Here is a 9,599-nt window from a genome sequence, read left to right on the forward strand (position 1 = left end):
ATTCCCCAGCCTGCTGAGGGGGCAGGTGAGCACAACTGTTCCCTACCTGGCCCAGAGGCTGCCTTAGGAAAGACCAAAATCTTCCCACCACATGGCTGTGAGCCTGGCTTGAAGGCAGAGTATACCTGGAAAGGCAAATGTCCTAAATCTTTCTGCAATCCTGAACCCTGTCTGGAGTTACTGGAGTGGGCAGAACAAGCTCCCAGGCTGGCTGGGTGGTTTTCTGCCATCCTGCTGCTGAACACCTGAGTGCAGCCCAGAGCCTGCTGCCTTTCCACAAGAGCAGTTTTGCCTCCAGAGTGATGTGGGTGATGGCAGCCAGGGGTTCAATCCCTTCCTCAGTGCTAAATCCTGGGAGGGGCTGACACACCTCACTGGGACCCTCCTGCTCAGCCTTTTTGCTGTGAGGAGTGCCCAGGTGCCAGCCCAGCCTCCTTCCAGCACATCCTGCTGCCAGGCAATCACCATCTCCACTGGCCACCCGGCCTCCCTTGTACCAATTCTACCCCAGCAGCATTTGCCCCCAAAAGTAATGACCTTTGTGGTAAAAGTAATTAAAGAAATTATCCCCAGTGGTAAGCACTTCCAGTCTCGTTTTCAGGTTGCTCCAGAATTAGACAGACATACCAAAAACCAGGTTGAGTGTCGTTAAGGCAGAAATATTTCACGTGAGGTGCTGTCCCAGTAAGTGTGAGAGCAGGGCTGGCAGCAGGGCAGCACTCTGCAGGCTCTGGGTGACCATGGGGGAGGCAAAGCAGGGATCCAGGCAGGCAGGGATCAGCTGCCTCTGATGGCTCTGGCACAGGCAGCAAAGGGAGCCAATGCTCCATTCAGGCCATCCTAAAGTGAGAAAAACCTCCTGGTTTCTTCTTCTCTGCCTCGTCTTTTAAAACTGATTTGTCCTCCACAAGCCTGTAAGCCCTTGGAATAAGGAAAATGAATTTCCCTTTCCTTCTCCTTTAAACTCCATCTAAGCTTTGCACCAGAGAGTTTATGGAGTTGTAGTATATGGTAGAGATAATTCATACAATTTATGTATAAAATATTGTAAAATCCAAGCTATGTCTTTGACCACCCCGGCTGGGAGCAGAGTCATATTTTTATTCAATTAGTTCCTGGACAACGTTAAGATAATACCGAGTCTGTTAATGTATGAATGGAACCTTCCCGGGCCATGGTCGCTGACTTCCCTGGAATGTCCGGGGCACTGAGAGTGAGCTGCACCTGGGAGATTGCATCTGCCACACTCAGCACCTGAGCCACTCTGCTGCCTGTGAATGCTCTTCCAGAGTGCTCAGACAGCCATCCAGACACCGGGACTCACTTCTGTCAGTCCCTGCACATGTATGGCCCCCGTTCTGCATGTGCAGGGACACAAGGGAACACTCGGTCATCTCTGCCCCAGGCAGAATAAACTGAATATAAACTCACGGGGTGAAGCACTGGGGAGACCCTGGCACTTTGTCCATCGGATCCAGGCTCACCCAGCGCCGATCCCGGGGCTGACACTGCCTTGGCTGTGCTGGTTGTTTTTTGAAATTCTATTTTGTTGACGATCTAATAAATCTTTGCTAAATTTTCTTATAATTTTGGCTTCCGATTTAATCGTTTATAACAGAGGTGTTGGCAGAGGTGTTCTGGTGCAACCACTGTGTAATGGGACCAACACATGAAAAAACAAGATATTCTGGGTTTTATTCATGCAGTTGTTATTCATACAGCTGAACACCCTGACCTGGGAGCTGGCAATTCCCAATCTCTTCATTTTTGCTTCCTGCCTTTGTCTCCAGTGGTGCCATGGGCAGGGCAGGATCTGCCAGGGGTGGAGCAGCCACCGCCCCCACAGTCACTGCAGGGCCACCAGGACAGCCGGGCTGGCTGGGAGAATGCTCAGCCCTGGAGGCTCCTTGCAGCCACCATCCAATCCTGCCTTTGCTGCTGAGGGCAGGGTCTGGCATCCTCCAGAGGGACGGGCACAGGGCCGGTGCCTGAGCAGGGCAGCTGGCGCACACAGGAGAAAGGGCAAACTCCAGGTCGGCCACACAGACTGGTCCTTGAGCCCTGAGCTCAGCCCTGGGCATATAAAACCACATTTTCCCTGTGGGCAGGTGGTTTTCCTGGAGCCTGAGGGGGCAGCAGTGCTGGGCTGCCCTCCTGTGCCTTCCCTGGGGTGACCAGGGACCAGCAATGCAAACAGCAGCCCGAGCCTTTATTGCTCACATCAACAGCTTCTGGTGCTGAAAGCTGCTTTGTGAAATGTGGGAAATACAAATTGACCTGAGAGTGAACAAACTGAGGAGAAATTCTTAAAAAAAAAAAAAGACAGTCCAAAAATGCTGAATGGATGTCCCCTTTTCAGAGGCAGATCTTTGACACCTCCCCCAGGAGAGGAGTGTTAGCCCAGAACACTGGTCTGCTTGGCCAGACAGCCCTTGCATGATATCAGCTCTTATCAGCAAGCCAAGGCTGGATTAGGACATGCCTAAAGGCTGTCAATGACAGGAAAAGCTGTTAAATCTTCCCATAAAAGAAAAAATATAGGAAGATACTTAAGGAATGATCACTGGAAGGATTTCAGAACAGCCAGAATGTGGCTTGAAAGGGACTGGTGCAACAATGGTGTAAACACACATACACATAAACACAACTGTCTGAAATTCTGCAATTTAAACATCACCCTGCACTCTGAGCAGATACAACCAAAGTAATTTCAAGAATACAAACATCAGTGTCACTTAAAAATAAAGAGGTGCTGGAAAACTCTTTCAAATTTGTACAGAAAATGTTTTAAAATTTATATAGAAATTCTTTAAAATTTATATAGAAATTCTTTCAAATTTATATAGAAATTGTGGTATGCATAAATCCAGATTCTGCACTACAACTGAACAGCTTTGGAGAGTTTCAAACACACACACAGACACACAAAATAAAATCATAATATAAAGTAACTACAACTTACCATCACACTTTTGGATTTTCCTTTAAGCCAGGTAACGTGTTAGACAAAATACTTATTAGCTCTTAAAAAAAAAGAAAGCTGGAAGAGTGAAGTGGAAACAAAAAGTGCTGTGTATGTTCCTGTTTCTAGAGAGTGAGCTTTGATCAGCTGCATCTGACAGGGCAGCCTGGGAGTGCTCTGTGTGTAGGATGCACATGAGGAAATAGGGCAGGCAGGGAGAGCTGGCAGACGTCAGGCTCAGCATCCCCTCCCAGCTCACAGCTCCTGCACGTGGGGCTGGTGGCCCCACAGCCTCCCACAGTGAGAGGAACACTGGATTTGTCTTTCCAAATGAGCTGTGGGTCTGCTGGTAGATAAAATCAGCACTGGGAGATAAAAGAAACAATGGGAAGGATTCTGTCCCAGACATCTTTTATGAAAAATCCTTTCCTTAGGATTTTTCCTCCTGAGAAGCTGAGAAGCCTCAGAAACAAAATGTAACCAATGGTTATCTGCTGCTGTGGAATGCAACAGGTGCATCTGGGATTGGTCTCATGTGGTTGTTTCTAATTAACGGCCAATCACAGCCCAGTTGGCTCGGACAGAGAGTCCAAGCCACAAGCCTTTGTTATCATTCCTTCTTTTCTATTCTTAACTAGCCTTCTGATGAAATCCTTTCTTCTATTCTTTTAGTATAGTTTTAATATAATATGTATCATAAAATAATAAATCAAGCCTTTGGAAACATGGAGCCAGATCCTCATCTCTTCCCTCATCCTCAGACCCCTGTGAACACGGTCACAGGATTCCACTGATTGATGAATGGAAAAAGATCTTTGCTTTTACAAATAAGCTTTAGGTTTGCTGATAAACGAAATTAGACATTGGGAGATGAAAGAAACAATGGGGAAGAAAAACCCCTAAATTCCATATCAATTAAAAATTAAAAGGGAGAGTTATACATTAGAGGGAAATCTTTGGTATCGGGAGTATCGGGAAGTCTGAACCTCTCAAGTACCTCAGAAATGGAGAAAGAGAGAAGGGAAATGTACCCAGGAATTTGGGATAAAAAGGAGGCTGTGTCCTCCAAAAATCTGAGAGACCCCAGGGCAAAGCCCCATGGCCTCTCTCTTTATTGGAATAAAGTAAAAGGACTCCTCTGTCTCCTTTTTGGACATAAACCTCTGATGTTTGTGGATTAATTTTCCTAACTACCGGATGCAGAATGGTTGGGGAAACCTTGATTAGTGTGACCTGAAGAGCCCTGCCTGGCTGTGGGACACCATGGGGACAGTGCCACAGGCAGAGCCCAGCAGATGGGAAAGAAATCCTTGGCAATCCTGGCTGGTCTCAGGTCTCCCAGCCCCATCACCTGTGACTGCTGCAGCTCTGCACAGCCTGGACTAACATCAGCATCTCAGCTGGGCACAGGTGTCCACAGACTGCTGGTCTTCTTCATGCATGGGGAAAACCCCCAAAAAACAAACACAAGTGTCAGAAAGTAAAACACTTTTTATCCAGTGAGAAATTTTGTTCTCGGCTTCCACTGGGTCCTTTCAAATTGGGTGGGGCTCCTTCATCAGAGAAAAACCTTGCTCCATTGTTATTTCCTGTGAGATATGCTATGAACAAGGTCCTGCCCAGATGACTGCAGCTTTCAGACAGCAACTCAGCAGCTCTGCAGCCACAAATCCTTGTGCTGAAGGATGTGCTCACAGGGCTGCTCCCCAAGGCACAGCTGGCTGCTCTTCCCAGCACTGGCTGCCAGTGAAATCAGGCACAGGTTTGATCTCCCCAGGTTTGTGGATGCTCTTACATAGGCTTGCTCTGCAGCAGGAAATATGATTGGGAAATATGATTAGGGAAAAAGGGTAGAGCAGCTGAAATAAGGGTCTCCTTGAGCCAGGTCTCATAAACTCTTGGAGATCTGTTTCACACCCAAGATAGCTCAGCTACCTTAGAAGGCATAAAATCAGCAGGATGGCTTCTGTGGTAGTGTTGGAAACAAAAAGGTTTTAATAAAAGGCAAAATAACAAACCCTTTACAGAGAAAACTGATTCAGGTGCAAGAGGCCCTCCTGCCCCTGGTAGAACACCTCACAAAAGCCATCAGTTTCTTTGTTCTCTTCTTTTTCTAGTAAATTGCCCAGGCAGGACTTTTTGGCTCCTGTCCAATTGGCCATCCCTAAGTTTGAGGTGAAGTCCCCCAGGCCTATGAGATGCCTTTTCACTTAATCGAGGAGAAAAACTTCTGGGCTTATTTCCTTTTTAAGGGGACAAAGGATAATTTTGTGACTCTGTGAACGGGGGGCACATTCCTATAACCAGCCTCTCCTGGAATCCCTGTGCAGCCCAGGAGCACTCGCACATCAGGGAGCAGCGGGAGGGAAGCAGAGGGGGTGGAGGAGCTGCTGTGCCCTCTGGAAGGTGCTGCTGGCAGGATCCTTCATCCAGCGGCTGCTGCAGGGCTGTGCTCAGCAGGGAGAGAGGGGGGGACACCCTGGCCCTCCTGAGGGGGTGCCAGGCTAATCCCACTCAGCTGGGCTTGGGCGGGACGGCTGCGCCTGCGCTGGGCGCTGGGAGAGACCCGCTCTGGCCACAGCTGTCCCTGGGATGTGTTTGCCAGATGATTTTCCAACAATTTATAGCACTGATAAAGGCTTGGGTCAGTGTGACCAGACCTGAAGTTAACACTGTTCAAACCTCTAAAAAATCACAGCAAATTTCCAAAGCCAGAGCCCTGAGAGGGCCATTCCCATATCAGTGTCCTGAGGATCCTTTTCAGTAGAGGCCGTGCTGGGTTTTCCTTTCAGAGGGGTTCACCAAGCAGCATTTGCACCAACCACTGCACTTTATGGGTTAAAGGGATCTAAGGATTTACATCTCTGCTGTGAACAAACACTTACAAAACAAACCCATGCTGGGATGGTTTCATTGCAGATCTGTTGCTGGTAAGAAAGAATGAATGCTCCAGTTTCACCTTGAAGGCAGGGCTCAGACAGTTTAAAAACTGCTTTTGCAAACAAAAATATTGGCTAACACCTAATTCTGACATCAAATTCTTCAGAAATTAGAGGTCCCATGGGTACAGGCTCTTGTGAGTGTGCAGGATTAAGCCCAAAGATCATCCTGTTATTTCCTAGTTGTTCCCTTTTCTGACTTTCCCTGGTGTTATGCTCTGTTCTTGGGGCTTGCCCTGCATTAGAGATGACTTCATGGATTTGAGTAATACTACTCAAAAGATTTACAACAGCAAAAACAAATATTTCAACAAGTTTTAAGAAATATACCAATAAATCCTTCATCAATGTATTAATCAACTGGCCCTTAAAAGATGGATTTTAGCTGGTGGGGGAAGATTTGTCTTAACAGAGAAAATAAAAATATTTATTTTAATGAAAGGATCTCAGTAGTTTGCCTGCTTTGTGAAAACCATTCCTTTACCCTGTGGGTGCAGCAATCTGCACTCTTCTAAAATTAATTCCTTAATTGAGTTAATTACCTTAATTCCCCACAAGGTGACTGAGCAGTGACTTTTTTAATCCCAGTATGAGCCTTGAAACTTGAAGAGTTGCCTTCTTCTGAAGCATCTCCCAGTCCTACACCACCAGTCCCTGCAGGAAGCCCCTGGGAAGATGCCATGGGGACAGAGGAACCCTGTGATGCTTTCTTTGGGAAGTCCTACAGCACACTCAGCCCCTGGAGACCTGAACTCCCTTGCTCCATGCATTGGCTCAGCCCAAAACAATTTATATGGCTCATTACACACCAAAATATATTTAAATAAACCCATATAATGTCAGGAAAAGGATAAACAGGGAAAGTCTCCATATTGAGCCATTGAAGTGGGTCTGCTCCAGTGGATGCTCCAGGGCATCACCGTTAATCCAAGGCTGGGATTGCAGGGAGCAAAAGAGAGCTGGACCTGCTGTCTGTGCTGGGGCAGGAGCTGCCAGCTCAGCCTGGGCACAGAACAAAAGGGACCCTGCTGCAGCTGGAGCCACAGCCTGGCTCATCTTCAACCCACAGCATCTGTCCCTCATTGGTTTCTTATTTCCCAATTTAGGAGAATCAGGCATAAAACAAATATTCCTGTACTTGTAGGCTTTATTTCTGTGAATGTCTGGCACAGAAAAAATTCATCAGAGGTCAGAAATTCATCCCCTGTGAGAAGGACTGGCCAACAGAGCACAAGTTAACCACTGTCTTCTTCTTGCTGGGTGGGAAACAAGTAAGTAAACTCCCCAGCCTTAATCATTTCTGACAGCCTGATTTTAAATGCCTTATTTTGACTTCCAGTTTGGGGTTACACTGTCTAAAAAGTTCTGGTCTGCAGTAGCACTTTCATGGCACCACAGTGCATGAACTGTCCACTCAAAACCGAGCCCAACTAAAGAGTGTAATGTGGGGCAGGGTAAAAACACCTTTGGATTCCTCCTTTGGTCCACCAGAATCACAGCATGCCTGGCAAATTACCCAGCAATTGGGACACATTTCATGTCAATCCAGCTGTTCATTTGGAGCACACCAGAGCACAGGATGCTCTTGCTTGTGAAGGAACATCCCACCCTCTGTTCTGCCAGCTGACAGGAGTACCCCTGTGCTCCCCAGCCATTTTCCAAAAAACCGTGGAATTTGTCACAAACCAGCATTTACAGCTGTTTAGAGCCTGCTGGCCAACAGGGACAGGGTGAGGCAGCATCCTGGGGGCCCAGAGCCAGCAGGACACTGCAGCTGAGAGCCCAGGCTGGAGGGCACTGCAGGAGCCTGTCCATCCCACCCCAGTCCTGGCAGAGGTGCCTCAAACACAGCAGAAATGGGTAAAATCTGAGCAGAACGTGTTTCAGCCCTGCAGGGCAGGCAGGGAGGAGCTCACCTGACCTGGTGGGGGTGGAGGGATGCCAAGGCTCAGAGACACTGCTGGAAGGCAATGGAGAGCTGAAACTCCTTTGGGCAGCCCTGAGCACCACCCAGGTGTGTATGTTTGACTGCCACATCCTTGGCTTGGATTGTTCATGTTCACGAGCTTGGAAGGGTAACAGCTTCAGTGGCAGCAAGTGTTTATTTGTATAAACAGGCTGCAGAAGTGGCAAACAGCAGAATGTTCTGGTTCTGGAGATCAGGGCAAAGAGAAGGGGCTGCACTGTCTGCAGGCAGAGAACAACCTTCACTCACAAGGAAACACGGGATTCATTCAAGTTGCAATGTTGTTAAGCAGATGCAATCTGTCAGAAAGTGAAAAATACCTCATGTTTTTACCATTGTTGAGTAAACTGTCAATTTAGACATGAATTTGTTGTGTTTTTTTTAAAGACAATAATAAATTTAGTTTTTAAAATTTGTATTTACAGAAACTAAATTTACCCTTCTGTGCATAAGGCTTTCTTGATTTATGGGAAAGTCCAAGTGAGAAAAGACAGATGGTGGAGAGGTTTCTTTCCCCATCTGTACCTGTGGGAACAGAAGTGATAAGATCTGCTCTGTTTTATAGATGTCCTCAAAGCATATTATAACAATTCTGAGTTTGCTTTTATTCAAAACAAAACTCCTTGCAATTTGTTGATATCTGAAAGGGCAAATAATTTCACCAAAAAAAAAAAAGGAATGTACCCATCTGGGGACACATAAGTCCTGAAAGAATCAAGTATTTTTCCTAAATAAAGTATTTGTCATTTCAATTTATGCATCAAACACAACTCCTGAATTTGCAATGAAAGCTCTTTGAATAAAACGTTAATGTAAGTTATCAAAAAGAGCACACATCAGAAGCAGCCTGTGTGATAAAAGCTGTTTCTAAGCCAGTAGCAAAAGTAAAAACTGGGAATGGGAGTTTCAAAGTCCCCAAATACACAAATAAGGCTCAATGATGGCATATACAGGCAATACACAAAACTGATAATCAGAGCAGCACTGCTCAGAGAAGGGCAGTAACACTGAATAAGAAATCACGGCTCATTCACTGGGTGGTCTATCTGATACCTCTCTTTTGTAATCCTGGTGCATATACAGGAGGAAGAAAACTTTGGGAATTCCCCTATGATTTCATCAGAAAGAAAAAAAAAAAGTATAGCCATAATTTAAACTAATATTCCTGGGAAATAGAAGTTTATGTTTCTTGAGCCAAAAATTACAAGATGATCACTGTCCTTACTGGAGAAAGAACAGAATGCACTTACTATTTCAGTACACAGTGAAAAGTGCAAGCTAGACACATCACCCAGTGGTTTGTGGAGGAGTCCTCACATAAACATTACTTTGAACTGAATCCAGTACTACTTATCTATTTCTAAATTATACCCCTGAGAGTTTTCAGAGATAATCCTTCTTTCTTTTTGTTCTGTTTCTTAGGGCCTGGAGAATACAGGGAGTGTGGGATGATTTGTCTAATTAAGTATTCTTCAGAAGTTCATGCACTTGGAACCTTCTGCTAGGAAAGACTGTTGGCCGTTGCTTTGCCTTCTTCTCTTTCTGAGAGCTGGAGATTTTGGAGATCAAAGGGAGAGGATGAAATGAACAACACAGCCTCAGCTCATGAATTTATACCTGTCTGTCTGGAATGTCATATTCTTATTAACACAAATTAACATTTACACTGAAGATATCAGTATTTCTCACTCAAGCTGCAAAAGGATTTCAGCCTCCACTACCTGTGGAGAAG

Source organism: Molothrus aeneus, chromosome 14, assembly GCF_037042795.1.
Source record: "Molothrus aeneus isolate 106 chromosome 14, BPBGC_Maene_1.0, whole genome shotgun sequence".
NCBI classification, from domain to species: Eukaryota; Metazoa; Chordata; class Aves; order Passeriformes; family Icteridae; genus Molothrus; species Molothrus aeneus.